The sequence below is a fragment of the Scaptodrosophila lebanonensis genome, unplaced genomic scaffold (assembly GCF_003285725.1).
Source record: "Scaptodrosophila lebanonensis strain 11010-0011.00,11010-0021.00 unplaced genomic scaffold, SlebRS2 tig00001415-arrow-pilon, whole genome shotgun sequence".
In the NCBI taxonomy this organism is placed as follows: domain Eukaryota; kingdom Metazoa; phylum Arthropoda; class Insecta; order Diptera; family Drosophilidae; genus Scaptodrosophila; species Scaptodrosophila lebanonensis.
The window spans coordinates 10026069-10031984 of NW_022060742.1; positions in this window are offsets into that span (position 1 = coordinate 10026069).

The following is a 5916-nucleotide window of genomic DNA, read 5'->3' on the forward strand; positions in this document are numbered from 1 at the left end:
AATGTGTATTTGTGTTGGTGTTGGTGTCCCTGGCAATTACTGGTGAAAATTGCTGCACATTAAATGGCACAGAAATAAAATACAATAAGTATAAAGGAAAAACTGTGGAGGAAAAAAAAACCGACAACAAAAATAAAGAGAACTACATAATGGTGTTACGGTTTGGTTTCTGAGGTTTCTGCTGCCGACCGATTCTATCATGTTAGAAGCGCAACCGCAATTTAATTGCTCTAATAAAAGTTAAAAAATTTAATGCTATCGTGCACACATTTGTTGCCATTCCCCATTAATCAGCCCGAGGGGGTAGCGGCATATCTATATATGTGTATCTGTATTGTTTGGATTGCGGTTTCTGTCATCATAAAGCGCAACAATGGCATATCTGATGGGTTTTCTTTTTCATTTTAATGTTGTACATGGTTTTTGAAAACTACAAAATCTGAAACCAGCTCAACCAACTTTATAGTATAACTAAAACTGTCTAGATTGTGATAATGAATATATACCGCTATATATACTCGTAAAAAGTAGTTATTGATTTGAATGTCACACAAATAAATATTAACGATTTCTCCTAGCTTCTATGGAATGCTTCTTTCCTCGCCTTTAAAAAGAAAAGTGGAATGTTTAAAAGATTTAATATATGGTCTCCATTCTTAACAAAGAATATTAAATCAATTAAAAAAATTATAACGTTGAACCGATTGAATTGCAATATTTGAGTCGACAGATAAAGCAACAACTGAGGAATTGCAGATGCAGTGTGACAATTCTTTTTTAAGATCATTTTATTTTTCATTAAATTAAAGTTGTCTCCGGAATCTACAGAGGGGGGTTATTCAGTTTCACATCATTATATGTGTAGCCCTAAAAAAAAAAAAATAATCCTAATCAGCGACGGCAAGAAGGTACTGAGAAAAGGAACTGGGATAGAGCTTCAAATATAGTACTTAGACCGAATCAAGGATTGTGCCGACCAATGCCTGGGTAGTCTTCCTAATATTCTAAGAAATCAATCGCCACTTTAATTTTTTTTAAACAAAATGAAAAGGCAGTGCCATTTGACGCCCATTAGAGACCACATCAATATCTAACTACAGATATTTAATACAGAGTACTAATAGTTCTTACTAAAGTAGTTATGAGCTATGCTCGGCCTTTTCGCAGGACTGCCCCACAACTAGGGCACCAGAAGATGGCATTTAATTTGAGTTGAGTACAAATTGTTTCAGAGCTTCCCATTCAGATACATTAAGAGCCTTAGAAACAGCATAGCTGAGTAACTGTTGCCACAAGTATCTAGGATCTGGTTTTCTTAGAAGCAACAATTAACTTTCTCTTGATGCGGACAAATATAAAGTTATTCAAAGTCTTCCCTATTTCTTAATACTTATGTAGAATGAAAAATTTATTTAGCTTTGGAGGGATGCTTTAAGAATGTAATTCATGAACTTAAATGAATTATATTTTCTCTGCTGCTTCGCACATTTCCTTATTAATAGAGTAGATGAGGCAAGCAATAAAGTTACACAATTTATTTACTTCGCCATCACTTTGAACGTAGCACAACCCACACAATTTATGGGTTGCCTCAATTTTAAATTTCTCCTTCCACTTCGGGAAAGGTGTTTCGTCCTTTCTGAACTGCTGAAACTGATTGCCGGCTGTGCAAAGTATTCCACCAACTGTCAGTTTAAGGTCCAATTACAGCCGACTGTCGGGCTGTAAGTCGGTTAATGTAATCCACTGTGTAGTCGTATACTTGTATTTGTTTTAATTTTAAACATCTATTTAGGGCAACAGTCAAAGCCGCAAAGTCGCAAAGGCACCCACAGCCGACAAAACCTGGTCGTCCACTTCCACTTTCGATCTGGCCGAGACGAACTAGTAGGAGAGGGGCTAACCCAAGCGAGGCAATTCGAGGCAAGGTGTTCAAATGACGCGTGAAATTCAATATGCCCGCAACTGTTCCGCCCCCAAGGACATGGAAAGGGGTTGCCATTGCCACTGCCACTGCCATTGCCATAGCCATAGCCTCTGTCGTTTAGTGTAAACACAAACCGCAGACAGCATAAACGACTCACAGGATCAAGAGTGGCGGAATGCCTTCAAGGATGCGCACACATCTCTACACTTGTATATACACAAACACACCCACACACACACACAGAAACATGCCCGTTGAACCATTCAAGGCATGCGGGGGGTATCCACACACGTAAGTGCTGTTTGTTTTTCGATTTTCTGCGGCAACGGCACGATGTGTGAAAAGGCATCAAATGGCGTTAAAAATGTTTAAGTACACATGACAAACACACACACACACACACAGACCCACACAGACCCATCCAACGACAGATAGGGGCACGCACATATCTTGTTATTCCTTGGTAATCCCAAATAAAAAAAGTAAAACAAAAAATGTGAATGCACTCAGAAAAAGTTGTGCTTAATCGACTGGGAATTGTTTTTTATTTTAATATGCTAATCTAATTAGCTTATGGCTTGTTTTTAATAGCCATCGAGTCGCATAAACCATTGATTTAATGAACCCTAAATATTCAAACACTATCCAATGTTTAAAATAATCGAAGACTTAATTAAATTTTGAAGCCAATAAATGTCAAATGTGTTAGTATTATGGATGAAACATAGAATATTTAAAGACTTGTAGCTCGCGAATCGTCGGAAGGCATAGATAAATAATTGTCTGTTATAATCCCTTGACTATATACATTTCTAACTAAATTTCACTCAAATAAACGTAGTATTTGCATTTTTGTGTAGAGCTAAGTTTTATATTAATTGTCCATATTACAAAAAATAAAAAAAAAACAAAAAAAAATTACTTGTCCTTTACATAATTACGTATCTGATATTATTTAATTATTGTCAACAAATTAACTTATTTATTTCATGGACAACAAAAAAATCATTACAATAAATATTAAACTAAATAAAACTAGAGCATAAAAAGTCCTCCAGAAAATACAAAAATATCTCATATCGAATAGGGCTCGGTGTGGGATTTTTATTTGTCAAACGGCCAGCTATGCCCCGATTTACCGCAGGTGTCTATCTAGGTTATACATTTTTTAGCGATTATATCTGTATTGTCGAAAAGGTTTCTTTATAAGATAGCTCAACAATTATATTTAAAATTCTTATAGTTGACTTTTTCATAACTCTGATTAGCATTCTACTTAGTTTAATTTAAAATAAAATATAGCTACTTAATGGGAGCTTCGTAGACCTACTACCCTAAAAGTTATACAGAAACCACAATTTCTGTCTTACAGTGCTGTGGAAATATTTGACAATAAGTGGAATTACATTCTTTTTTGTTGACTTCTTGACAATTAATTTTTTAAAACTGTGCATATAATTGCAATAAGTTCACTTCGATAAATTACAAGCAAATCATTATAATTATTAGACTGATAAATACAATCGAAACTAGCTTTTTAAATATCGATGAACAATTATATGTGGCATATATAAAAGGTGATGCCAACTTTTAGGGCAAAATTAGAATTATCAATTTAAATAAAACTGTTTTCAAAGGCCCAATTAATTGGTAGCTCTTCTTAGTTTTTTTTTAGTGTTAAGGCAAGGGGTTTTCGTTGTTGACACCTTGAATTCGTTGCGCTTTCGGGCCGTATAACTAAATACCTTCATTGATTGTCGTAAAAGCGTTTTGTATGACAAGTTCGGAGTGTTGTCTGCCGTCATCGTCTTTAGTTCTGCTGCCAAGTATTGTTTTAGCTGTTGTATGACTTCGGCTCTTGCTTGGCTGCCACTGAACCTTGGCTCGACCCTGCGCCAGTGCTTGCCACCTCCCTACACTCCTACCCTCCTTCCCTCCTACACCTCTGCCAATGGTTGTCCACCCGCTGCCACTCACCTGCCAGCGGCTGTCGCCGTTTCTGCCGTTCAAGTCGCAAGTTTCCCGCATGTCACATAAACCGCAGCAGCCACTGACAAGCGAACCGAACCGAACCGTAGCCTGTCTACAGCGGCCGCTCCCCCTCCTTGGACTGCCCATCGTCAAGTGAAGTGTGAAGCGGAAACCAAACAAAAGCCGCCTAAAACAACTGCAGGTTGGCTGTCCATCGTCCAACGTCCACCGTCTGCGTCTGTGTCTGTGGCAAGTCGAGCTTCTGTCGCTCTTCCCATCTGCATGGCAGTTCCTGCGTTTAGCATAAGCGAATTTTAATATGAAGGCACATACCAACACACACACACACACATAAACACACAAACAAACACCTCCATTCGATTCGTATGCCGATTCCGATTCCCAAACTGAATCTCTTCAATCTAGCAGCATAAACTGTGCATCCGCCAGGCGTTTTGTTTGTCTTGTCATAGCAACAAAAAGAGAAGAAAAGGCAGTGACATACCCATGGCCGTAGCGAGGGGAGTGTGAAGCGGGCAGCTGCCTCCCCCCCATATATTCTGAACGGAACAAAAATTTTGCAGATAAATAATAAAATTTAAATATAAATATAATAGACAAAAATAGATTTAAATTAAATATGGCTTTCTCAGAAAATGCAGTTTCAGTTCTGAACTGTCGAAACAGAATTATTTTAGATTTCTTTATCTGCCACAACTTTCTTTTGATAACTGCTCCGACCCCAGATATGGTTCCCATTCCATATTAGCTTGCAAAAAAATGCCGTTCAACCGAATTCTTTTTAAAAAATTAACTAGACTTGATTGTATAAATTGATTTTCAAACTAAGAGCAGCACCCATTGGAAAAATTAAATATTTTGCACGCCTCTTTGGTTTTTTCGCCGCCGATATTATTCATTTAGATTTCAATAATTTTAAAGTACGATCACGTATGTATGTATACAAAAATTGATCATTTATGTAAGAAAACAAAATTTCAATTTGTTAAATTTTACACTCTCGATCTTCTTATTTTTTAGAAACTTTTTTTACATTTTTACAATTTTCATTATTTTCAATTGCATTTTTCCCTATTTTTCCATATTTTGTATGTGTTTTTTGTATAGTGCAAATAATTTGATAGTAAAAAATCGGCCAATAAAATCTTTCGCCCCTGTACTATATTCTGGCTACGCCCATGGGCATACCCATGGCTGAGCTGTACGTGTATGAAGAAAAATCTGCCTGTCTCTATGGGTGTGTATGTGTGTGTGTGTGTGTGTGGAAAAAAGCTTGCGGTGCTCAAAATAAAATTGTCTTTTGTGTGTACCTTTTTCACACCTTCGGTTGGGGCTCAGACCCTCTCGCCAGCCTAACGGCAGCTGCCTCTTGCATGGAACTTGAAGTGCGACCCACCTGCCCAGTCCTCCAAATTCGCGCTCCTCCCCTCCCCTCGGCTGCCCTGCCCGGCCCTGCAATTGTTTGATGCGCCTCTGCCGCTCCCCCTCCCCAAGTGGCAGCTCGTCGGCCGCATACCGTACTCTGTTTCCACTTTAGTTTCACTTTTTTGTTGTTGTCGTCTTTCTTTGGTTCTCACAACCTTTCCGCTTCACAAACTATCTCAATTTTTGTGTACTCTCCGCTTCTCTCGCCTGGGCTCCTTTATTTGAGTTGTCGCTGCTTACTTAACAACTTGTCGCCTTGCCTCGCAGGCGCACAAAAAAAATGCTAGATGTCCTTTGGCCGGCAAGGAAAAAGTTGACACGGGCGCACTTTTTTCTTGGTTGCTTTTCATTTTTTGTTTGTTTCATTTTTTTTGCCCTTTTTTGCATACTGGCTGGCAACAAAATATCGTTGTTGCCTCTTCTGGTCAACATTCCGGCGGGACTGCGGGGCAGGGAGGCGAAAGGGACATTTGCTGCAGCCTGAAGGGTCGAGATGGAAACAAATTTTTTGTTGACACGCGCCGCGTTGAAGTTTCTTATTTTATTTCTGCTCCTTGTCGCACAATATGAAG